The 27,832-nt window shown below is 36.1% G+C and overlaps 1 protein-coding gene across 2 annotated transcripts in view; it reads right to left on the bottom strand.

Annotated features, from left to right (window-relative positions):
• Positions 1-27,411, bottom strand: part of S1PR3 (sphingosine-1-phosphate receptor 3) — a 40,096-nt gene extending 12,685 nt beyond the window's left edge. For both annotated transcript variants that reach the window (XR_011964482.1, XM_072597397.1), the window contains exon 1: positions 27,144-27,411. The gene's annotated coding sequence lies outside the window, so the exon portion shown is untranslated. The remainder of the gene's footprint in view (positions 1-27,143) is intronic.
• Between the last annotated feature and the right edge of the window lie 421 nt (positions 27,412-27,832).

Genomic DNA, 27,832 nt, shown 5'->3' with positions numbered 1-27,832 from the left:
GAGGGTTGGGATTGACTGTCTTTTGCCTTTCTTTGTATCACCAATGCCTGATACAAAGCAGGAGTTTAACAAATGTTTTCTGACTGATTTGACTGACAAAAAGTATTCAATAAACTGAGGAAGAGAAAAAGATAAAAGTACTTGAGTAAGAACTCTCTATTTTACAAGAACTGGTAGAATAAATAGAAAAAGTTTGGTAGAAACAAGGTTTAGGCAAACCATACACATTATATACCATAATCTGAAAATGTATATGTGACCTGAGTATTAAGGATAACACCATAAAAAAATAGAAGATAACCTGATTAAGCATCTTTCACAGTTATGGCTTGAAAGCATAATTCTATTTATGTCACCCATATTTTCTACTATATCTCCTCCCTCTAGATTATCTAAGAAAATCTTGTTATTAAGTCATAACTTTAAAATTACTTTTAATTAGTTAAAATAATTGCAAAAAATTCAGCCAAACTAGCCAATGAACCAAATAAGTCTAACAAGAGTCTAAATGTTTCACACTTGTAGCTTCCCTAACCCTAAAAAGAAAAAGGGAAATGAATCTTCTCATATATTTCCACTGGATCCAAAAATGTTATGAAAATTTCACTGTATTAAGTTTCATGTTGGAGATGTTGTAGCTTCCATTTAAAATGTTGTAATCATTGTGTATAATATTTTCTTGGTTTTGTTTGTTTGCATTAGTTCATATAATGCTTTCCAAGCCTTTTCATATTCATTTTATTCATAATTTCTTAAGGTACAGTAATATTCCATTACATTCATGCAACACTGGTTTAGCCCATACCCAATTAAAAGGCAACTTCCCCCCCCCCCATTTCTTTGATATCACAAAAATGTAAATATTTTGGTAGATATGTTTCCTTTCTTTTTGACATTGACCTCTTTCTGGTATATGGTAGATGTGGGGGAAGTAAGAAATTTTGTTGGAGAAAAAGAGACACTGATGGTAAAAATAATGCAAACATTCTTCTGCCCCCAACTCAGTGTTATACTTTCTATAGAGAAAATTGGAATATGACCTGAATGAGGTTTTTCCACACTGACTTATATTCTTTCCAGTCATCTCTCTGCTGCTGCACCAGGCCACCACTTTCGTTGGGGGCACTTAGCCCTCTGACCTTTGGAACTTCTGCTCTGTGGTCTAGGCTGTCTGGATTTTCTAAATGAAAATCTTCCTTTGGTTCCTATGAGGATGTGAATCTCAGATGAAAATGATGCTCTTGAGAGCAGTTGCTCTATGACTCTCAAGATGTACTGTGGTGATGGGTTCCTTGGAGGCTTGGTTGGATTTGCACTCAGTACCATCCTTAGAGCTTAATCACCAAATGGAGGAAACTGAGGCAGATTGAGTAAATACCTCTCATTTAGTGTTACCTGTCAGTTACTAATTTCTGTGTTACCAAAAGCATAGGTCTTCTGGTGCCTTTTCTGAAATACACTGAAGTTCGAGCTCCTCATTTAAAATGGCCTTCTTTTTGTTTTTCACATATAATATTCTGTCTCCTGTGTCTGCACCTTTGTAATGGCTCCTCCTCATGCTTCAAGTGCACTTATACTCCTCACATTCACCCTACAAAATGCCCTGTCTTTAGAACAAAGTCCAAAGACCATACCTGCTACACAAAACTTTCCCTGAACTTCCCAACTACTGGTGTCCTTCCTCTTAAACTACCTTGTACTTTTTAATGTTTGTTTTCTATGTGTTTAATCTGTGAATATACATGTAAACAGAATAAAACATAAAGAGAGTATTTCTACATAGACATATGTTGTTTTCTTGTCTCCCACAATAGGATATAAATTTCCCAAGGGAAAGAATTATTTCATTCATTGAATTTGTATCCCTAGTGCCTAACACAGGCATGAACACTCAATGAATATTTGTGGATTTATTAATATGCTTAACAGCAAAACCATTGAGTTGAAGAGTATAGATATTTTAAACATTGTCTTTTTGTACTCCAAATTGCTTTCCAGAATGACTGGACAAGTTTGCAGATATACCAAAAATGCATTACTTTCTACAAGTCTCATCTTTTCCAACTTAGAGATGTGAAGTGAAACCTAGGGGCTGTTTTGATTTGGATTTTTCTAATTACCAATAATTTGGAGCATCCATATGACTTGGTATTTTGTAATTTTTTGAGAATTATTCATATTCTTTGACTCTCTATACATTGGAGAATGGCTTTTGATTACTTCTTACTCTTATTTGGTTAAGAATTCACTTAGGAGGAGAATTGCTAAGTAAACAAGTAATCTATCAATGGATAAAAGATGATTCTAATTATATGAAATTGAATTGCTTTTCCACTAATAGAGTGAATCCATCTAGATTAAGAAGTGAAGTAAGGAGACTGAAAAAAGTTTCATCCTTTATCTTCGATATGTATCTACTATCCATATACATTTTGGGAATTAACACAAATATATAATATTCAAAGCCTTTCCAGAATGGTCAATAAGTGGCCAAGGAATAATTAGCGGCTAAAGTAAATTAGCAAACAATTCTCAAAAAAGAATTGAAAAAGACTTACAACTATATGTAAGACTGCTACAAATTATAGTAGTAAAAGAAATAGAAACTAAAACAACTCTTCTGAGGTTTTACCTCAAATCTCCAAAATAAACAAATATGACAAAAGATGGGAATAGTGAATGCTATAGAACTTTTAGGAGGACAAGCACACAGATATACTATTGGATGCATTCAATCCAACCATTTTGGAAAGAAATTTGAAATTACTCAATTATCAAAATGTTTCTTACCCTTTAACCCAGAGATTCCACTGCTAGGAATATAAGTTGTCAATGACAAAAATAAAGACCCCTATATACATCAAAATTTTATAGCATTATAATTTTGTGGAAGCAAAAAACTGGAAACAAAGTGAATACTTATTGGCAGAGGAATGACTAAGCCAATTAGGGTTCATGAATTTAATGGAATATTATTGAACTTTAAGAAATTGTTAATTAGAAGCATACAGGGAGACTTAAAAATAATAATGTGAAAGAATCCAGAGCAAAACAAGGAGAACCAAGAAAACATTATATACACTATGACTACAACAATGTAAATGGAAAGAACAACAACAAACTCCAAAATTAAATAATATCTGTTTATAATAGTTACACTTGATCCCTGAAGAAGAAAAATGAGAACGTTTCTCTCTCTCCTTTGCAGAGGTGGCAAAATATGGAGGTAGAACACAATTTCATTTTTTTCTTCCAAATTTATTTTTTTCTTCAATTTTCAACAATCACTTCCATAAGTTTTCAATTTTCTCCCCCTTCCTCTTTTTTCCCTTCCTAAGATGGCGTCCAATCTTATATGAGTTCTACACATACATTCTTATTAAACACATTTTCACATTAGTCATGTTCCATAGAAGAATTAAAATGAATGGGAGAAAGCATGAAAAAAAAACTAAACAAAGCCAAACATAACAAAAGAGAAAATAATCTGCTTCATTCTGCATAGAATACAATTTCTAAAGTTAGATTTGATTGATGTGTTGGTTTTGTCAAACTGCTATTTTCCCTCTCTCTTAACTCTTGGTTATAATGGTGTAGCTTTCTGGGTATGGGTAGCAGAGAGTAACACATTTGTAACAAAGGTATTGTATAAACAAAAGATATCAATAAAGTTGTTTTATATGCACACATCAAGCTTATAGGTAATTAAAGGATGCCATGAAGCATAATTTACTATTGCCATCTAGAGTTGCTCTGGATTGGGAAATTGACTGTATGAGGGCCAAGCCCATTTAATCATATAATGGCTTTCATACTTAAAGAAAGCTTTTCATCTGGGGATCTCAAAGCTTACAAATGCTACCTAATTAATCCTCAGAATATTCCCCCCCTCCCACCCTGCCCCCCGTAACTGGCAAGAATTATCATCTCCATTTCATGAAGAAAGAAATTAAAATTTTCTCATATCAAAGAAATGGTTAGAATAGGAACTAATTCCATGTACACTGTTCTCAGTGCTTCACTTCAAAGAATCAGTAGTAACAATGCATCATTGCCATAGATCCCTAAACTTTTAAGGTGACATAATGGGGGAAATCTACTATACTACTATATATCTACTGGACAGGAAAATTCACTGAACATTTATGAAGCATCTACTATGTTGTAGGTGCTGAGGTACAAGGATGAAAAATGCTATAATGTACTCTGGAGGTTCTTCCCATCTAATATAGCATTTTGTCTAAAACCATTCCTGAGGATGGAACATTGTAGATGGGTGGATGGGTTGTGCATTGGAGTTAATATGGCATTTTTTGTTTTTCTAGCTGATTAGATAACTTAATGAGAAAAAGGCATAAACTCAAAGCACACTTTATATTGTCTGTTTTCTTGATTGCTGGTAATACTCGTAAGAATTAGCCCAAAAACAGTGTAGAGAAAAATAATAAAAATTAAAATGAAATTTATAAATTTCCAATTAAGACGAAAGGGGCAAAAAAGGTAAATTTGCCATAGAGTACAAGATCACATCATTTAAAGCTGGAAGATTCTTTAGTTAAACTATTCAATTTACATATCATACCTAGGAACAGCAAGGGTATTTTTCAAGGTCACGTAGATGCCAAAGTCTTAAGTAAAATGACTTAAATTTCAGTTTAAGCACTATAAAGCAAAAAAGGAGTATTTAATCTGAAAAAAGTTACCTTCACATTTGTTTTTAAAATATGAGAAGGAAGCCCACTAGTATGGTAGTCTCTGAACAAGTACAGGGACTCATTACAATTCTGATTCTACAACAGATTTGTTTTATGACTCTGAGTAAGGCACTCCACAACCTTATCCCCTTTTGTATCCCCTATTGAGTGGGCATAATAATGCATTTTTTCATAGAATTTGTGTGAGGAACAACAAATATAGTACTATTGACCATAGTACATCCATCAAAAAGGAAATATTTTTAAATTTTAAATTTTTTAATTTTAAAATTTTAAATTAATTTCATTTATGTATTAAGAAATTGAATTAAAACAAAAGGAAGCTACTCTTAAACAGTCTACTGTGTACTGTGTTGAATTAAGTTAATTACTAGTTTCAATTGAACTCTTGCCTGTACAAACTGAGACCTTGAATTTGAGTCAGGGTCACAAGGATGACTCCTCTATCCTTGCTGGGGCCTGCTTTTTTGAAATATGTCAGACTTGGAGGTTTCATCCACTGAGATTGTTATCACTATAGAGAGGTATAGGGCACTTCACTGCTTGCCAACAACATGACTTTATTGATTAGCTCCCCTTGAAAGAAGTAGGAGTCTTATATTTTGATTCAGGCTTGAGGGCATTACAGGGAAAGGAAAAACCCAACAGGTTTTAACTGTCTTTTGAACTCTACCAGGATTTCCAAAACTATGTTGAAGTCATTCTGAGATATATAGTGGACACTTTGTTCTAGTTTACTTCCAAATTTGTCATCAAACTGGCCTTTCTGGTGTTTATGTGCTCGTTATCAGTCAGAATGTAAGGTCACAGGATTTCTGAATTCCAAAAGTTTCATTGCCTCTTAACTGCTTTTCCTGCAAGTTCAGACAACAGTAGAACTTCAGTAGGCCTATTGTGGCATTCTGAAGCAGTGTGAAGGAATAGATAAGACTGTATTAATAATCATTAATAATTAATAATCAGATCATAACAATCTTTAAAGCCAGGACTCATGCCTTATCAAAAGCTTTGTATGTCATCCAGCTCTTAGCAGAGGGTTCTGAATATAGTAGGGTCTTAATGTTTGTTATATTGTAAGGAATCTTTCTGGGTTCATTCCCTTATCTATAACCTCTAAGATCCTTTTCTATTTCTGAAGTTCTCCAAATATGTAAGTAAGATGGAGGCAGTATAGAAGGCCAGGATGGAAAGTGAACTCGCCTGAAGCATTCTTTTGTTTTCCAAGGCTCTTTCCTCGAAGGTCACTGTTTTATCTGGATTATGCCCAGGGTAGCTTTCTGTCCCTTTCACTGCATCTGTATACCTAGCGATCACAGCATCTTTTTCCCAGCTTTCCCTACACAACAGTGAAGCAGAGATCAGACAGTTGTGACTGATAACAAATCTTCATTGAATCTGGCGGTGGTTTTAATTAAAATGGAATGTGCACATAGACTTAAAAGTACATCATTTAACACGAATTTAGCATCTACCATCACTGACAAAAATAGAAAGGCACTTTACCATCAGCATGTTGTCTCATTTGTTCTCCATTCTCGGAGGACCAATGCCATCAGGAGAGCAATATCTTGAGTTGCGCATGAATTGGATTTAAGTGAGGCACAGCTGGACAAAGTCATCAGAGTCTTCAGAGATGTCTCAAGACATCTGACCAGGTCAGGACAGGTCTAACCAGGTCCTGGTCAGGACAACTGACAATGACTTGGATGTGGTGCGAGGCCTTGGCCTTTTTAAGTTAAGTCCTTCCAAGGTCTCAGTTTGTCTACTATCTACTGTCCTCTGTTAGAGGAAGTTCAGCATTGGTCTTAGACTGCGTTTGAGGTAAAGGTTGCTGTGGCAACAGTAGAGTCTAGTTCTCAAAAACCAACCCACAGACCACTTCCCATCTCTAATCTGCTTCTCTAGCTTCCATTATGCCTCCTTCTTTTTGTTTGATCAGCTCTTAAATCACGCACCCAGAATATTGACTGGTGAATATTTCTCCTTCCTCCTCACTAGATTTTTTTACCTCATTTTTTGATACAATAGAAGAGATTTACTGAGGACAGTCACAACCTTGCTGATTCCAGAGGCTCATGTACAGCTGATTGTCATTCTGGGGTTTATAGTTCAGAGGAACAACCATTCCCTCTCAGTCCTGAAAGCAATTTGGACCATCATGATCTTTGAGTCAGATGATGGACTAACAATGAATTTTTACAAAGATGTAAGCAGATTATGAGAGAATGAACTGAAGGAAGGGAGCTGGGACTGCATGATCTAAGCAAAGTGATAGTCTTCAGCCCTACTTGAAATTCAATAAGTCAAGGTTTAGAAAAATGGAGAGAGATGGGATAGAGAGAGGGAGAGAAAGGGAGGACTGAGGCATGGTAGAAAAAGGAAAGATCCAGATCTCTCTATACATCTTGGAGCAAAGAACTTGGCCAGAAGTTTCCAGTCAAAGGTCTACTTTTCCCCCAAATTCCCCTTGTGTGTGTGTGTGTGTGTGTGTGTATTTATTTATATATTTCACACACACATACACACACACACACACACACACACGTGATTGTAAGCTCCTTGAAGGCAGGATTTATATTTGTTCCCTTTTTGTATACTCACCACACTGCCTGGCATATAGTGGAAACCTAATAAAAGTTTGCTGAATTGAATGTTTTTGTACAGAAGCACATATATACATATAAATATATCTGTATTTCTCTGTATACATCTTCCACAAGAATAATAAATGCTGGAGGTGGAGGAGTCATATAATCAAGCCATGTTCTCAGTAGGAGGAGTTGAAGGCTTTCAACCCACCTCTTCCTTTAAAAGTCTACCCCCTCATGAACTGTTCACCAGTCAGGGTTGATTTCTTCTGTCAGGAGCATTCCTTTTCAAAAGATATTTAAGGCATTGGTGTCTCCATTAGATATTTTTGGTTACCAAGAGAAACCATTGACTATCAATTTATTATCAGCTGGCCTAATTACCCAGAAACTCTTTCTTGGGTTTTTCATTTGTCTCAACTGCAACCAAGTAGCACAGAAGTCTGCTAAATTTGTGACTTAGGTGTGACTTATCGTAGGAGGTGTGGTACAACTGCAGAAGTTGACAAGGTCAGATGTGGGCAAAGGTCTGCAAGGACACAAGGCCTTGGCAACACACTTGTTAAGCATTACAGAAGTCCATAAACAACTTAATTGTAAGCAGCTGCTAATAAAACTAGAAAACCTTGATGACTGGTTTGGTTGTGGAAAAAGGGGTGACACTGAGGAAAATGCAGCTTCAAGTACAATTTTTATGGAGGGCTCCCCGAAGGAAAGGAGGAAACCTTCACTGGTCACACTGATTCAACAGCAAGGGCCTACAGCAAACCTATGATCATATGAAAGTATGGCCAAAGCCATGTTACCTGGAACTGCAAAGCATCGGGAAAAGAAGTTATGACAATACAATACAAAACTACTTGGAGTGGACAGGAGGGTGATATGGTTATGTAGATAAAGAATTAGATTTTAAGTTAGGAGGAGTCAAGTTTCATCCTGTGTCAAACCATACTAGTTTGGTGACCCTAGGCAATTCACTTAAATTTTCTCAGCCTCGGTTTTCTCCTCTGTAAAATAGGAATTTTAGTAACACTGACTTGTGATGATTCATCAAGATGATATACGTAAAGAACTTCGCAAACAGAGCAATTTACAAACGCTAGCTACTTAATTGGCTGGGGGATGCTGGTCTGAAGCCTTTAATTGAAAAGTCAATGTGGCTAAACTTGTCAAGTAAGTGGCTCTAAGTAAGGCAAGTAGTTTGAAAGACTTCAGAGCTTAAATGAATGCAATGTTGATTAATGCTATAGTACCACTCCAGAGGATTGATGATAAAGCGTGCTTCCCATTCATTGAAGTTCAGAATGAAACACACATTTTCAGACCAATATATTTTGCTTGACCAAATTTATTTGTTACAAGGGTAGTTCTTTTGGGGCAGAAAGGGAGGGTAAGAGATGGGGCAGAGAATTGAGAAAGAGGCAAAAAGTGAAAGTATCATCAAAAAGTAGAGAAGAAAAGAATATCAGTGGAATATTTCTTTTAAAATGCACAGAAAGGAATAAAAGAAAATTCAGGGGGAGACAGAAAACATAACTTTGGTACAAGAATGTTGACCTTCTTTTACACTTTAAAAATTAAGTTGTATATATAGTTGTATATAATGCAGTTTCATATACAATCTTTTCTCACTGTTCTCCTTTCTACATATGTATATTCATGTTTGTTGAATCTGTCATATTCAGAAAAGCAAAAATTAAAATTAAAATCCTGAGAAAAGAAAAGGCAGAGGAGAATAGTTTTACCCAGAATCAATTCCAGATGTCCATGTTCCATTATGTATTAATGATTCATTTTCTCTACATGGGGCAACTTAAAGCAGTAAGCAAACCAAAAAAGGAGGGAAAGATAAATATTTCTATTTAAAATTTGTCCAACTCCTTAGAAAAATGAAAAGGTTTATGAAATGATGAGAAAATATTCTTTGGCTGATATATGGTGTTATAACTTAGAAAATGACAAGAACCTAAGAATATGAGGGCCTCATTCTTTATCTGAAGTTAAACAGCTCATCCAGACTGTTCAGATATCAATAACTGCTCCCAAGTAATATATCCTAGAAAGCTAGAATAAACAATTTTTGTTTCATTTAATTCACATAATTTTGAAAAGGAATGAAGAGTTTGTATTGGTACATAACTTTTTCAAGATGGCTATTTCCCGTGGTTTCTGGTTTCTTTCTTGGAAGACACAACAGCTTTTATGAACAAGATTAACAAGATTGCTCCCTACTTTTTCAAAAAAGAATAACATGCATAAATGTCAAATTCTTGTAAAACTTTGATCTTCAAAATAACATTTTAATGAGCTAAACTTTGGTCTTTGACATGATAATTATAATTCAATGAAAATGAGCACATAGAATTTTCTTCTTCTGTTCTTTAATGCCCCATATGTACTCTATCTCATCGTTTCCTGTTCCTAAACAGGAACTATAGAGAATTCTAAGGTGACTCTACTTAGGTGGTTAAGTGGAATTTGAACATTGATGTCAATTATATTTAATAATGATAAAAGCTTATATTTACACAATGGCAGAGCTACAAGGGGGCACATGTCTCTATTTTACAGATGAGAAAACTGAGGCTCAGGAAATGCCTTGCTTAAGGTTACACATCTAGTAAGTGATTGCACTACATGATCCCTAAGGATTCTCTGATTCAAGTTTCTAAATATGCAGACCCTTTCTATAAATCCTCATCCTGAAAGAGTGGTAGGTGCTTTAGCTCTTGTGCAGAAATAGGCTGCTCCTTCTGACATTATTCTAACTAAAGAATATTAAGATGACTTATTCTGCTTTGGCTATTATTAATAAATTTCATGACTTGAGTAATAGAATGGTGTCCTTAAGGCTAAGTTTGGAATTCACTTACTGATACATGGAGTGATTTTGCTTGCTTCTCATGGCTGCATCAGCATAAAACAAAATTTTAATTGAATTATTTAATTATTTAATTTAATTAGATAATCTGTTTATCTGCAGTGATAGGCAACTTATTTAACTTCTCTGAGTCTTATTTTCCTCATTTGTAAAAGAGAAGTGCTAGCACCTCTAGTAACCACTTCGTAACCTGTCGAAAGAACATAAAGAAAATTGGATTCACTAGAACCTTCTGACATAATCTCAACTGGACCTTCATTTCAGAAGGGTACTCTTATACCTCCCCAATTGATTCACTATCCCATTCATCACAGCAGCTTTTCTAAACCTTTTCCTTCTTCCTCAAAACTCCTGTGATACCCCACCTCTTCTCCTTTCTCAGCTGAGAACATAGTCTCATACTTCACTGAAAAAACTGAGGCCATTTGCTTCAAGAGAAATGTTCTTCCTAACTCTTGACCTCATGTCATTTGGATGTTTTCATCCATCATCTCTTCCTTCACCCCATTTCACAGGAAGAACTGGTCCCTTTTCTTCAAAAGACTAACCTTCATATCTCCACATGTGATCTCATTTTATCCCATCTCCTCCATAGGATTGCTCCCTACTTTCTCAAAAAATCAACACCTCCCACTTACTCTCTGTCTGTCTGTCTATATATATGGGGTATAGGGTGTGTTCAGAGAGACTAATACCTTTGATGTGATGGATGTCCAAGCCCTTTCAGGGCTGCTTTCCACCTTCGGTGTCAACCTATTCCACCCAACTCTCACTTGTGGCTCAAAGAAGCTGCAGCATGCACAGCAGCCATACCCCATTTCAGCAGATGGGCCAAACCAGGCTGAGGGTAACCAAGGGGTCTCAAACCCATTGGTGAGTTAGGGGGGTGTCTACCCCAAGCATGTGAAGACTTCCCCTGGTGGAATGGGCGAAAGAGAACAATTTCATGATGGCATGTTTGTCCTGGTTCTGAATAGTGAACAATGCTCTCATGCCTTCCCAGTCACCTGCTTGCTCCCATGTTTTTTATCATGATATTTCCAGGCATGTTGTCAAATGCTTTCAGTGAGGATGACTACAGCATCAAGGTCAGCTACTGTACTTATGGTACATTCTTCAGTTTGAAAAGACTACAAGCCAAGACCAAAATGGAAGGAGTATTGGTGCATGAGTTTCTGGTTGCAGATGATTGTGCACTCAATGTAGCCTCTGAAACTGAGATGTAACAAAGTATGGACTAATTCTCTGCTGCCTATGCTAATTTTGGCCTAATAATTAACACCAAGAAAACACAGGTGCTCCATCAGTCTCCACCACACCATCCATACATGGAACCATCAGTTACAACAAATGGAGAGGTTTTGAATGCTGTGGATAAGTTCACTTACCTTGGAAGTGTACTTCCCAGGGATGTACACATTGACAATGAGGTTGACGCACACATTGCCAGAGCTAGCTTAGTGTTTGGGAGGCTCTGAAGAAAAGTATGGGAGAGAAGAGGTATTAGACAGACTACCAAACTGAAGGTTTACAGAGCCATTGTATTGACCTCATTGTTGTATGCCTGTGAAGCATGGACAGTCTACCAGCGCCATGCCAGGAAACTGAATTGCTTCCATTTGAACTGTCTTAGGAAGATTCTGAAGATCACCTGGCAGGATAAGGTACCAGACACTGAGGTCCTTACTTGAACTAAATTGCCAGACATTCAAACTATGCTTCAGAGAGTGCAACTCTGATGAGCTGGCCATGTTGTTTGAGTACAAAACGTATGTTTGCCAAAAAGATTATTTTATGGAGAACTCACATGGGGCAGGTGATCACATGGTGGTCAGAAGAAGTGACACATGGACACTCTCAAGGTCTCTCTCAAGAACTTTGGAATTGATTGTGTGACATGGGAAACACACACACAGCGGAACAGAGGCACAGGACTGACTTGTTGACTTGCTGTCAAGACATGAGATATTTCTGGATGAGATAGTGATCTTAAGATAGTAAGATAGATGAAAGGTCCTAGTTAGTCCAGCTTTCTACCTGTCCATGCCACTTCACCCCACCCCTAATACCTCAGAAACGTTTAAAAAGGCACCAGAGGAAACGATCAAAAAAGCAAAAGGAGACTACTACGAAGTTCCTTAATACAGCTATAGGGGAGGATGGAGCCAACAGAAGGCTACTTCATAGGAAGGTATTGCCTAGTTGCAAAAGTGCCCTAGGGCCCTCCAAGAGTACAGAAGAAAGAGTGCTTGTTACAGCCGTAGCAGGAGGAAGGGCTAATAGAGTTTCAAAACAGTGTGAGTGTTTGGAGTCACTCCAGGAGATCTGAGATGAGAATGATCTCCAAAACCTGGGTTGTGTAGACGACAGAGTCAGCCTCCCTCAGGTCACTAAGAATGTAATCAGGGCTGACCAGTGTGTGCATGCTGGGAGCATTCCAAGCAATGTCACCCTATTTCTGCAGTGCCACAGAAGAAGATTGTGCCAGCTCTCATGGGTGGCAGCCCTTAGGCAGGCCTCTGGGAGACCTGAGATTAATAAACTCTATCAATAAAATCTATCTTACTAATAAATCAGAGTGGGCCCTCACCCAGTTGAGAGTGTCCAAACAACTTTAAAAACCTCAATAATTGAGTAATTGAGTCCTTTCAGTTGTCTCACCCCAGAATAAAATCTTAAAATTAAAATAAAAATATTTTAAGAATTCTCCTAACATTCCTCCTCAAGTTTAATGCTTTTAATCTTATTTTTTCTGTTCAGTACTCACAGGAAACAATCTTTCCAAAATACACTGCACTTGCCTGTTCCTCACAGACTTTTGATAGAACTCTGTATAAATCTTTATAACACCACAGTTGAACTGATTCTGTCAAGGAAGAACTTTATCCTTACCTCCTTTCTATCTGTCTAGTACAGAGATGCTTCATCAATCCTCCAGGGTCACAAATGAAAACCCCCTCTCCGTCTCTGTCTCTCTCTCATACACACAAGCCTGCTATATAAATACATTAAATTCAATAAGGAAACAGGTAGAGGGAATAAACATTTATATGGTACTTAGCAATGTGCTAAGTGCTTTACAAATATCTCATTTTGTCCACACAACAATCCTGGAAGGTAAATATGATTATTATGTACATTTGACAGCCAAGGAAACTGAGACAGAGGTTATGTGACTTGCCCAGGTTCACGTAGTTGGTACATCTCTGAGGTTGTATTTGAACTTGTGTCTTCCTAACTCCAGACCCTGTGCTCTATCCATTGGGTCACCAACTGCCTCTAGAGGCGAGGAAAAGTGGAGTGGGGCATGAAGGAAGCTAAGACTGGGGAAGGAACAGGCACAAACAAAACAAATTTCAGCTATGGAGTACGTATCATAATTGGGGAATTAAAAGAAGAGAAAAAGCTACATAAGAATTACTGATTGGGGATTGTGCCAGATAAAGAGAGGAAGTGTCTAACTCAGGGATGGGCAATCTGTTGTCTTGTGGATATATGTGGCCCTCTAGGTCCTCAAGTGAGACCCTCACATGTTCTATGAGGTTTGGATTCAGTCAAAGGGCTGCACTTGAGGACCTAGAGAGCCACATGTGGCCTCAACACCACAGGTCCCCCACCCTGTCCAATCTACTCTTTTTCTTTCTTTACCTTCCGTTTTAAAGAGGGAGTAAGGAGAACAAAGAGAGGAAAAATTATAAGAGGAAATGGTAAAAGAAAAACCCCCACAATTAATGAACATTAATACTATGAATTCACCCATAAAAGAGAAACATAACAGAATAGATTGGAAAATAAAAATCTAACAATATCTAAATACTTAAAAGCTAACATTGCTATGGGAAGACGTAGACAATTGTAATAGGGAACTCAATTTGTCTCTTTCAAGGCTAGCAAAATCTAACGACAACAAAAAACCTCAGGAAGGAGCTAAAGAATTTTAAAAAGTTGGATATGCTAGATTTCTGCTAATTCTGAATAAGAATTAAAAAGGAGTATACATATTCATCAGCAGAAAATGAAACTTTACAAAAATTGCTGTTATTCAATCATATTTTTTGTGATCCCATTTGGGGGTTTCTTGGCAAAGATACTGTAGTAGTTTGCCATTTCCTTCTTCAATTCAATTTAGAGATAAAGAACTGAGGTAAGCAGGGTTAAGTGAATTGTCCAGGATCACACAGCTACTAAGTATCTAAGTTTGAATTTGAACTTCAGTCTTCATGACTCCAAGCCTGGTGCTCTACCTACTATGCCACCCAGTGGCCCCATTACAAAAATAGTCATGAACTAAAAGCACAAAACCTCATAAAAATGTGAAAAATAATATTAAATGCCTTCTTAACTGATCACAATATAATAAAAATATAATCAATAAATAGCTTTCAAATTTAAATGCACGCAAAATAGCATCAGGCCAGTGGTGTGAACCTCAAATAGAAATGGGGGCCACTAAACTGTACTTAAGTATCCCTAAAGGGACATATTGATGTAGAAGAGCACATATTGACCTTATCTATGTTTTACTTTATTTTTAAATACATTTTTCAATTGCATTTTAATCTTGTTCAGACCGCACTCAAGAGTATTAGGGGCCACATGTGGCCCAGTTGCATGATTGACAACTGTGCTCTCAACAATATTTGAGTAATGTAACTGATCAGAGAAACAGTGGATTTTATCAAAGAGAATTTCAATTATGCATCACATATTTTTATTATTTTTTCTTTCATGTTAAGCTTTTATTTAGTATTTTATTTTTCCCAGTTACATCTTTTCTTTCTTTTTATAAAGTAATTCTGAAATTAATCCTGATAGTCTGACTGTCCACAGAAAGCTAAATCAGGGATAACCTTCATATCAATAAGAACCTTTTCCTGTCAAAATATAGTCTATTTCATTATTCCTATTGTTGTTTGGTGGTTGATTTTTCCAGTGGCTAACAATTATTTTCTTAAACAATGTATATGTTAATATAGGAACATGAGGCTTCTGTGTAATCTACAAGTCATTAGTCTTTCACATAACTTCTTCCTGAATTATGCTTTTCTACTCTTACCTTCTCCCCACTTTGAACTGAAGTCAACAATTATCAGAATGTAGGTTGTTTTGATTTGGACAGACATAAAGTTCATCATGGAATTTTTCTATCATTTTATCTTTCAGCAACCATTGTTGACAAATAAACTGTAATTATCTTCATTGTTGTCATTTTGAAAATACTTGTAATTAATTCTGCAATATGGGATGACCAACTACCCCTTGTGAAAGTATTTCTTATTGTCATTGGACAATGATGAATCCCCATCTGTAAAACATTTATCAGCACATCCCTGCTAGTAACAGATTAAATTTGTTTTCTGAGGACCAACTGTGTTAACCTTGGCAGAATGTCCAGAAAGAGAGCAAAGGGTATTTAAGGATGAAACAATTTTTAAAGTATTAGCTAATTAGAAGAAAAATCAACAGGAAGCCAAATTACCATGCATAAAAATGAAATATGAGAATTCATAACAGATAAAGATAAAGGAATTATCTGAAATAATTTCGGCTAATAATATATAAGCTACCAAAACTAATAGCAGAAATGAAATAAACATTTGAAAAAATTCAACATATAATCAATATAAATCAATTTTCATTATATCAAAAATTTCAAGAAAAAGGAAACTCTAACATAACTTTTTGTTTTTGTTGCAAAACAAGAATGAAGACATGCTACAAAAGTCCTCGCATGGCTTAAATAAGATAGATAAATATATCTATAAGTAAATAGATAGATAGATAAACATCTATAAAGTAGAGAAATAAATGTGTAAATCAATATTTCTGATGCATATTGCTATATGACTGTTGAATAACATTAGCAAAAGGCAATATCTTAATATCATTCAGTTTGATCAGGTTTGATTTAGACCAAGAGTTTGTGGTTGGTTTAATATGTGGAAAACTATAACCATGACAGGCCCTATTGATAATGGGAACAATAAAAATTACATGCTTATATCAATAGATGCACAAAGAGGGTTTGATAAAAATAAGAGCTATTCCCCAACAGGTAAATGGGCAAAAGTACAAAAGTAAAATATCAACAGCCATATTAAAAGTGCTACAAATTATTAATAAAAAGATAAACACAAATTAAAACAACTCAGGGCTTCACCTCACACCCATCATATAGGTAAAGAAGATAAAAATGGAAAATGATAATAGTAATAATTACTTTGAATAAGTACTTAAACAATTAATAATAATGACTGAATGATAATTTGTACTTTTTATTGTAGGAAAGAGCTGGAAACATAGTGAATGCTCAACAAATTTGGGAATGTTTGAGCAACTTTTATAATTCAAATATAAAAGAATATTATTGAAATGTAAGACATGAAAAAAGGCATGGATTTTAAAAAAGCTGGGAAGACTGATGCAGAGTGATTACCACCCTCCAGAACAGCTGTTCTTTGAAGGCTATATGAACACTGAGTGGGTTCCATGAGGAGTCTTTGACATTCAAGAGTGTCACCAACCTGTTTTATTAATTAAATGTTGGCATGATTAAATGATTACTTACCTAGAAGCTACGTCTCTTCAAACATTTATACTTTAGACATGGGAATCTTGGGCTTAGGATTCTGGCCATGTGTTGCAACCAGCAGCCATGACTCCAGTTAGGAATTCTATTCCCTTCACCTAAACCATTTCATAAGTCCACTTGGTCTAGAGGAAGGCCCTTAAATCTTCCTCCCTACTATGAGTGAAAGAGTCATTCACAACTGGACATGCTGGAAACAGAGAGAGACTATGCCCCAGTCTTTAAAGACAAAGGCAACTGCAGCCAAAGGACGGAGTCTTTCCTAATCATGTGGTAAGCCAACCCAGAAGGTTCATGCCCGTGACACTCCTACTGTGTCCCAGGAGCAGTTTCTAAGCACATCTCAAGTGGACGTCTCCATCTTTAGTGGTCTGGACATTCACCAAGCCTCCATTATACATGCTTCCCCCACTTTGGTACAGAGTTGATAGACTGTAGGTACACAATGAAGGATGTTTTCAGACTCTGTCAATGTGTGAACTTCTTTTCTTTTGTTCTTTATGATTTGAGAGGGACAAATAGAGGGTCAAAGACAGGTTTGTCCTCTGTTTTGTTCTGGGCTGTGTTTCACTTCCCCTTTCATATATATATATATATATATATGTATATATAATTTGATTACTGAAAGGTACAATGAATAACATTTGTATAAGATAAAACTCATAAAAATAAATGTGAAAAATTTTGAGGAGAGATACAGATTGTTTTGAGGACCAGATAGATAATTTCCCTTAAGATAAATGCACTAACAGGACATGTTAAAATGGCATCAAAGATTTATGGCCCAACAGCTCATTTGGATGTGATTAATTTTTAGAGTTATAAAGTTTATAACTGAGAATATTATAAATCATATATCTGTTTGAGCACTAAGATTATATAAGGACTATTGAGTTCATGTCTGAAAGAAAGGAGAATATTTTACATTTTATGGCATAGGTAAATGACTATGAGTCATTAACTGCCAGTAGACTTTGACGTGAAGCTTTTCATAACCTATCCCCTCCTACTTTTCTAGTATTGTTATGCCTTACTCTCCAACATATGCTTTTTGATCATAACAATGAGCTTCTGGTTGTTCCACAAACAAGACACTTCATTTCCGGGCATTTTCTGTGGTTGTCCCCTACGCCTGAAACATTCTTGCTCTTCTGATCAGACTACTGACCTCCCTGGCTTCCTTTACATCTCAACTAAAATCTTTCCTTTTATTGGAAGCCTTCCCCAACTCCTCATAATCCCCATGCTCTCCATCTTTTAATTATTTCATATTTATCCTGTATATAGTTTGCTTTGTATAAATTTTTTTCCATTTTCTCTCCCCCATTAGGTTGTAAACTCTTCCAGAGAAAGATTTTTTGCCTTTTTTTTGTATCCCCAGCTCATAGAATAGTGCCTAGCACATAGTAGGTGCTTAATAAACATTTATTGATTGATGGGATATATATGCACATACATTCTCCTCCTTTGGAATACATATATGTATATGTATAGTATACACACACATATATATATATGTACATATATTTCAGATAGAAGCTATAACCTGTTGTTAGAAGCTGTAATTTGTTACTATGTGTAAAGCTCCTTAGTTTACTATTCTCTAGAGTCAGCTATAGTCTTAGAAAGGGGGTCTCTGGTTGTATTCCATTGTTTTCTATGGTTTGAGAGGGAGTAACAGAAAAGCTATGCTTTGCTGGGAGAAAAGAACTGGAGTTGATTGGATAAAGTAGAGTGCCCTTCTATTAGCAGATCTCAGAAATTTAGTAGTTCCCCAGTCCAGTCAGTCAACAAACATTTATTAAGCACTTGTTATGTTCTAGTCACTTTGTTAAGTGCTGTTGATAGAAAAAAAGGGAAAGAAAAAAGACAGTGTCTGCTCTGAAAAAACTTCTAGTCTCATGGGGCAGGAAACATGCAAACAAATGTATAATAAATCAATAAACATTATAGAGGAGACAAAGAGGCAAAAATGATATCTGCCTTCAAGGAATTTACAATCTAATGGGAGAGGCAACATGAAAATAAAAACATACAAAGCAAGCTATCTATAGGACAGATAGGAAATAATTACCAGAGGAAATGGACTAGAATTAAGAGGCGTACAGAATGACTTCCTATAACAAACAGACTACAAAACTATACTAGTGGGGTCCCTCAACCTCCCCCTCTCAGAACTAAATAAATCTAATCACAAAATAAACAAGGGAGAAGTTAAGGAGGAGAATAGAATTTTAGAAAAGTTAGATATGGTAGATCTCTGAAGAAAATTGAATGGGGATAGAAATGAATATACTCAGTGGTACATGACACCTACACAAAAATTGATCATGTACATTCATAAAAACCTCACAATCCAATGCAAAAAGGCAGAAATATTTAATGTATCCTTTTCAAATCATGATGCAATAAAAATTCCATGTAATAAAGGACCACAGAATGACAGATTAAAATTTAATTGGAGACCAAATAATCTAATTCTAAAGAATGAGTGGGTCAAACAACAAATCATAGAAACAATTAATAACTTCATCTAAGAGAATGACAATAATAAGACAACATACCAAATTTACATGATGCAGCAAATGTGGTTCTTAGGAAAATGTGTACATGAACAAAAAAAGATAGATTAGTGAATTGGGCATGCAACTAAAAAAGCTAGAAAAAGAACAAATTAAAACCCCTCAATTAAATGGCAAATTAGAAATTCTGAAAATCAAAGGAGACACTTATTGAACGAATGAATAAAGCTAAGAACTGGTTTTATAAAAAAATAAAATAGATAAACATTTGGTTAATTTGGTTTAAAAAAAGAAAGAAGAAAACCAAATTACCAGCATCAAAAATAAAGAGAGTGAATTACCAGTGAAGAGGAAATTAAAACAGCTCCTAACAATTGGGAACTATTTTGCCCTACCATGTGCCAATTCATTTGACAATTTAAGTGAAATGGATGAATATTTACAAAAAAATATAAATCGCCCAGGTTAACAGAAGAGGAAATAAAATATTTAAATAACCCCCTTTCAGAAAAAGAAATTGAACAAGCAATCAAAGAACTCCCTAAGAAAAAAAATCTCCAGGGCCAGATAAATTTACAAGTGAATTCTGTCAAACATTTAAAGAACAATTAATTCCAACACTATATAAACCATTTGGAAAAATAGGCAAAGAAAGAGCCCTACAAAATTCTTTTTAGGATACAAATATGGTGCTGATACCCAAATTAGGAAGAGCCAAAACAGAGAAAGAAACTTATAGACCAACTTCCCTAATTGAATATAGATGCAAAAATTTTAAATAAAACATTTGCAAAGAGATTACAGCAATTTATCATGAGATTAATACACTATGACCAGGTGGGATTTATACCAGGAATATAGGGATGGTTCAAGATTAGGAGAACCAACAACATAATTAACCACATCAATTACAAAATTTATAGAAATCATGTGATTACTTCAATAGATGCAGAAAAGCCTTTTGACAAAATACAACACCGATTCCTATTAAAAACACTAGAGAGCATAGGAATCAGTGAAGCTTTCCCAATAAGTAACATCTATCTAAAACTGTAATGACTTCCTATAAGAGGGGAATTTTAGCTGAGTCTTAAAGAAAGCCAGGGAAGTCAGTTGGCTGGGTTGAGGAAGAAGAGCACTGATTCCAGGCATGAGAGCCAGCCAATGAAAATGCTGGAGTTGGATGGAATGTCTTATTCAAGGAATTGCAAGAAAGCCAGTGTTAATGGAATGCAGAGTATGTGGGTAAGGTGTAAGAACACTGAAAAGGCAGGAGGGGGCCAAGTTATGAAGGGCTTTGAATGTCATAGAAGTGATTTTATATTTGATTCTGGAGGTGAAGGAGAACCACTGAAATTTATTGAATAGGTAGGTGATGTGGTCAGAACAGTGCTCTAAAAAGTTTAATTTGATAACAAAATAGAGGATAGAAGGGAATGGGGAGAAGCTATAGACAAGGAGATGAACACATAGTGATATATAATGTAGAAATGAGATGATAATGTACCAGGGTAGTAGCATTGTCAAAGGAGAGGAGTATATATGAGAGATGTTGAGGTAACATCAACAGCAATTAGCACCAAATTAGGAATAGGGGAAAAGACTAAACATTGGTGGCAAGTGGAGAGCCTCAACAAAATGCAAATCAAAACAACCTTGAGATATCATTTTACACCTATCAGATTGGCTAAAATGATAGAAGGGGAAAGTAACAAATGTTGGAGAGGATGTGGAAAAATTAGGACACTGATTCATTATTGGTGGAACTATGAGTTGATTCGATCATTTTGGAGAAAGATCTGGAATTATGCACAAAATGTTATTAAACTGCCTATGCCTTTTGACCCAGCAATATCATTCCTAGTTCTGTTTTCCAAGGTGATTAAGGAAAAAGGAAAAGAATCTATATGTTCTAAAATAGTCATAGCAACCCTCTTTGTGGCAGGAAGGAACTAGAAATTGTGGGGATGACCATCAATTGGAAAATGACCGAACAAGTTGTGATATATGATCATGATGGAATACTACTATGCTATAAGAAATGATAAGCTCAATGATTGTAGAAAAAACATGGAAAGACTTGCATGAAATAATGAAGTGAAATGAGCAGAATCAAGAGAACATTATATACAGTAACAGCAATATTGTTTTAAGAACAACTCTGAACAACTAAGTAATTTTGACCATCAAAAATACCTAAATTAGCTACAGAGTACACATGAAGGAAGACACTCTCTGTATCTTTAACTGTTCTTTAACTGATAGAAGTATGTATAGAATGGTTTTACATGTATGTGTATATACATATACATTACATACACACACATACACACACATATATATGTATATATATATATATATATACACACACATATATATATATATATATATATACACCATCTCTTGGGCAGAGTGGGAGGAGCTAATAAAGAAAGGGGAAAAAATTACATGATAACTTCATTACATATTTAAAAGGAATAGCAAATCGTACATAATAGATTGCAGTTTCAGTTACAATCATCTTTTTTTTTTGTTATACTATTATGGCAATGCTTGTTTTGTTTATCAAGTTTTGAAAAAATAAATAAAATTTTAAAATAATAATGAGAAAATTCAGCAGAAGAAAGGATTTTGGGGAAAGAGAATTAGTTCAGTTTTGGTAATGTTGAATTTAAATCGTCAATAGTTGATCCAGTTAGAGCTATCCAATAGGCTGTTGGAGATGTGAATCTAGTAGTTAGGAGAGAGGTTAAGACAATATAGCCAAGAATCAACAGTACAGAGATTGGGATCAGCTCCATGAGAGTTGATAGATAGGTTGGTAAGATCACTAACTGAAATAGCAGAGGGAAAAGAGAAGAGAAACCCAGATAGGATCTGTTGGACACCTACTATTAAGGGGCATAACCTGGAGGAGAATCCTGCAAAGGATACTGAGAAAGAGCAGTCTGATTGGTCAGAGGACAACCAACAGAGAAAGTGGTGTTCCCAAAACCTAGAGAGAAGAGAGTATCAAGGAAGAGTGGGTGATCAACAGTGACAAAGAGTGCAGAGAAGTCAAGAACAAGAATTGAGAAAAGATCATTGGCTTTGGCAATTAGATGATTACTGGTAGCTTTGGAGAGGCCAATTTTATGGAAGTGAGGTTGGAAGCCAGATTTTGGAGGGTTAAAAAGAGAGTGAGTGAAGAGGAAATGGAGGCACTTCTTACAGATGGCCTTCTTTAGATATTTAGCCCTAGGAGATATATGAGACAATAGCTACCAGGGATGGACAAATCAAGTGAGATTATTTGTGAGGATTGAGGAGACCTGGTATATTTGTAAGCAAAAGGGAAGTTGCCAGTAGATATGGAGGAGATTGGAGATATTTGTGAGAGTAGGGATGATAGAGGGAATAGTCCATTGGAGAAGACAGAAAGGTATGGGATGACTCGTACATTAGAGGAGTTGGGTTTGTCAAGGGAAAGGGCCATCTTGTCACATGAGAAGGGCAAATGAGAAAATGGTGGTATCTGGTTGATATGAGATGAGAAAGATGGAAGAAGAGGGAGCTCTTGGTGAATATATGCAGGTTTTTTTTTTTTTTCAGTGAAAGGCAAGATTCTTAGTTGAGACAGTGGGAAAACAGAAAGGCCTGGGAGACTTGAGAAAGGAGGAGAAGGTCTAGAAGAGATAAAATGGTGGGTAGGATAGTGAATTGATTATGGAAGTATAAAATAATTGCCTTGTTAAGGGCAAATAAAATTATTTAACATAAATTTGTAGGGAATCAAGCCAGCATGGTTTCATGATTTTTTTCCCCACATGATGGTAGTAGTAATCCAAGGCTGAAGCTTGGTTGGGCAAGATCAGTGACATGACAATAAAGAAAGCAGTTCAAGAGAAGAGGACAGAATAGAGCTGGACTACTTCACTAAGAGATCAAGATGGCGAAGGAAGAAGAGTGTAGCCACTGCAGAGGTTATGACTTGAATAACCCCTACTCTGGGATTGAAAGAACCAAGGGTTAAGGTATCAGAGATTACTGTGAGGATGAAGAACAGGGTTTGGGGGTTGAAAGAGTGAGGGAAAGGTAGAATGACAACAGATTGTGATCATATGAGGGGATTTCAGAGTTTGTGAGTAGTGGTAAGATCAAGGATTTTGATATCACCTGATATCACTGAAAGAGCAGAGCATTTTTTCCCCCCAGCATGTAGTTGGGGGCTGTGAATGAAAAGGGCTTATCACTGCTTCCTGAGAATAGTGAGGACTTGAAGGAGACAAATTGGCAGTCACGGCATTCTCTAGTGCAGTTTGTTCCCAAGCAAAGAATAAATAAAGGACATTAAAGACAGTAGTCGAGCATTGTGGATTGCCACAGACACAAGTTTCCCCATGCATATGCCTCCTCTATAAGTTTCTATAATACTGTCTCCAATTCCTCCCAGAAGCACTATGTACACTGGATGAGAGAATACTATCCAGGTTTATGGGTGGAATGTTGTGTTTTCATGATTTTTGTATTTGCTTTCTGTTGTGTCACATTTGGATTAATTTCGATTTGGCCTTCTATTGAGCAAAAGTTACGGGTGTTTTTTTGTGCTTTTGTCTTTTTTTGAAAGTGATTAAGAATTAATGATGTCATGGTGACTGATTTCACATAAATGGGAAGCATACCAGTAGAGGTTCAGGAGCTTCAGAGGTGAGTAGTGGAATGGTATCTATCCCTTCCCCCCTATCAAGATCACTCCTAATACCCTTAGAGAGAATTGTATGTTTTCGTTCTGTGTTGTACCCTATCCAGACTTGTCAGGTTGAGTTCAAGTTTGGGTGAATGAGCAGCCCTCAGATCAGGAGTAAGGCCCATGCTAGGCCCATCCAGGCTGCACATGACTATATTTATCTGTTACAAGGGTATGCTTTTATTTTCAGGAGGACACTAGCAGGGTTGAGGAACAATAGTTATGGGAAAAAAGAAAGAAGAAGAAAAAAGAAAGAAAAGAGTATAAATGAAATATTAAAATGCACAGAAACGACACTAGGAAGTTCAGAAGAAGACAAATATATATGACAGATTTGCTACCATTATGCTGCATTTAATGCATGCTTAAAAGTCATGCAATAAAAATTCAGCTTTTTACTACAGTTTTCTTTTTCCCATTTACATTGAAATGGTCACTTTTATTCATACTTGTTAAATCCATAATAAAAAAAGAAAAAAAGTATAAATTAATGTATATAAAAGACTCCATAAACCTTAAAACACTATATAAATACCAGACATAATGATTATCATTGGCCTTTTCCTGTACCTCTCCCTCCAAATTTACTTTGGTGTCATAAGAGCTTTAATCTCTACGCATCTTCTTTTGAAACAGGAAAATAATAGCTTACATTTTCACAGTGCATTACAGTTTTAAAGCGCCAATCATTACAGTGTGATTTAGTACACAGAGGTCTAGCCTTAGAGTAAGGAAGACTTGGGTTCTGACACATATTAACTATGTGACCATAGACAAATCATAACCTTTCAGTGGCCCCAGATAATTCTCCAAGACTATAAATTGCAGGCTGGTTGCTGGACTATATCAGCAGAGGGAATTTCCACAACAGGAAGTATATAAATCAATGAAATCACAAGTTCAGTCTATCCTCCAATTAAAAATTGTACACGACCTCATTTTAGACTCATAGCAAGCATCTAAGAGAGGTAGTAGAAGCATGATTTTTTTTTACTAATAAAGAAACTGAGGCTCAGAGGTATAAAGGGTTTGCCTAAAGTCAAATAAAAGTGAGAACTGAGGATTTTGACCCAGTTCTTTTGATTCTATGTTATGAGTTTTCCCCCTTGTATCATGCTGAAAAAAAATTATGTACAGGGTAGTGATGGTCAATAATGTAGAAAAATGTATTACTTATCAATGCATAGAAGTCTAATCACATTATATTATAACTTCATCCTACATGACTTTTTATTGGGACAACATCTCGGGGACTCCAAAACCAGATGAAATAGCCCTGAAAACAATATTTTTTGGCTGATGGATGACTGGTTTCTGAATTGATAAGATCAAATGTAAGGAAAGTTCAGATGTCATGAGAGGAAATGGAAATTACACATTTCCCAGTAATGCAGAAAGCAGACTGGTTACCTGATACTTGTACCATTTCAGCCTAATATTTGCATTAGTTTCCAAAATTCCAGTTTTACCTAGAGGATTAAAGGTGTCACCAAAGATGATGAATCCAATTCCTTATGTGAGGCAACTCCAGTATCTTCAGCCATATCAGAAGGCATCCTACATCTTTTCAAATATTCTCAACAAAATTCATTTTAATTAAATGAAAAATACTACTAATGATAAATGTATCCCACCTAAATGACAAATGTTACTAAATAAAGTAAGAGGATGGCACATCCTATAAAAGATTGAGAATCACTACACTGAGTTACAAAAAAATAAAAATAAAATCCAGACCATAGCCCCATACTTGAGTCTCCTCCTACATTAAGATGTGCTTATTATGTTATGGAAATAAAGTATTCAGTTTGTGAAATTTTAAGACATATTTTTTTTTACCAAACTATATGAAGACAAAGTAATGTGTACATGCAATAAAACCATCTCAAAGAAACATTTTATCTATTCTTCAGATCTTAAGTGGGTTCATCTAAATTTTGTATTCTGTTTTTAAAAAAGAAAAAAATGAACATTAAAAACCAAGAACAAGGGGGAAAATCATAATTTATAGTTCTTCTATGTCACAAATTCAAATGTTAATGCTAGTGTTGGTTTCTATGTCAAGAACAGGAATGTCACTAAGTCCAAAACCAAACCAAACCCTGCTAACCTAAATTGGAAATGCATGCCTAAAGGATATACCATTTATTCCTAGAAATTAAATCCTTCATCCACATCTTCAAGATTTTAATCTTTGACTATGGATAAAAGAATCACAAAAAGCAATGCAATTTCTTTTTAAAAATTCATTTTAACATTCTACTTGCACTTTCTACTGTAAGAATCATAGAAGAATTCAGATTAACTGTGCTAATTCACTTCTAAAGTTAGACTGCCATAGCAGTACTTATGAGAATGTCACCCAACCCTGGAAAAACCCCATTCATTTTTTTAAAAGTCTTATTGAAAAAAAAGTCACTTTCAAATTCAGTTTAGACCCCTTTCCATCTACAAGTTAAAAAAAAAGAGAGAGACCAGTAATTACTCATGCAAAGCAGCTCAGCGGTCCTTAAAGAACCATTGAAAGCCAAATTAATAAGGGGCAAAAAAGAAATCTAAATGCACAATCACCTTCCTTACATATTTTCTTTTGGGACCTTATTAACTCATAGTGAGTCCCCAAACCTCTTTCTCGGCCAAGTGAATACAGTTCCTCTTATTCAGAACAAAAACGTTAAAAGAGATTTTGAGGCAAATTTCATTAAAGGGATAACGATTTTAGGAAAACAACGTAACAATAAGTGCTTCAAAGAGGGCTAGCAACTTTTAAAAGTGTCAAAACCAAATGTCTATTGGAGCAGGCTCTCGGTCTGACAGAGGATGCCCTCTCGCTTCCATTCAGGCTGAGCTATCCATGAACATGGACAACTAATTAATGATTTTTTAAAAATGAATTAAGAGACTCGGTACAAGCCGATGGAGCAATGGTGTGCTATGGAGAGGCCCCGGGAAATTACATGACTATAGGGAAGTTCACGCTTCTTTGTGACTTTGGGGTTTGTCTCTTCAGTTTGGAGTTCAGAAAAGTTCCTGATCTCCAAGTGAGCACTTGTGCTTCATGCTTTCACTAGGAATCACAACCAGCACCCCACACCTTACTGTGCTGTCTCTCTCAGACTCACCTCTGCTTTGGGAAGCACTTTGACTGCAGCCATCCTGGGAAGAGGGCTCCACGTTCTTCTTCTGGGTCAGAAGATTCAAAATGGGTAGTAGGTAAGTAGAGAACAGTCCCGGGAATTTCTGAAATGACCACAATAGCGGAACACAGGCGGGCGAGAAGTTAAACCCTTTGCTTTTGTCCCTGCTTTTCGAAGTCGTGTCCAGTGGGTGAAGCAGTCTCAAAACCAGTAGGAGTCAATGGGACTGATTGCGTCTGCAAGGCTGGGAGCCAAGCCTTTCCAGGGGAGGAGTCACAAAAGCTCTTTCAAGCACCTCCCTGGCTGCACAGCATGCTCTCCTCCTCTTCCTCCTCCTCCTCCTTCTCCTTCTCCTCCTTTTCTCCCGGGGTATGGACTCTTCTTGTCTCCTTTCCATTTTTCGTACTATTTTATTTACCTCTCTCATTAAGCTCCCTCCCATTTCCATCTCCCACTGTAGTCATCTTTCAATCCAAACTCTTCTCTTTCTCTCTCTCTCTCTCTCTCTCTCTCTCTCTCTCTCTCTCTCTCTCTCTCTCTCTCTCTCTCTCTCTCTCTCTCTCTCTCTCTCTCTCTCTCTCCTTTCCCATTCCATCCCCCCTCCTGCTTTCCTGACCTCCCTCTTGTCTCTTTTTTCTTCTCCTTTTGAGATTCCTCAATCCATTTCTCTTTCC

The sequence above is a fragment of the Notamacropus eugenii genome, chromosome 3 (assembly GCF_028372415.1).
Source record: "Notamacropus eugenii isolate mMacEug1 chromosome 3, mMacEug1.pri_v2, whole genome shotgun sequence".
Classification (NCBI taxonomy): domain Eukaryota; kingdom Metazoa; phylum Chordata; class Mammalia; order Diprotodontia; family Macropodidae; genus Notamacropus; species Notamacropus eugenii.
The sequence above is the reverse complement of the archived record's forward strand: the minus strand, read 5'-3'. Positions and strand labels throughout refer to the sequence as shown.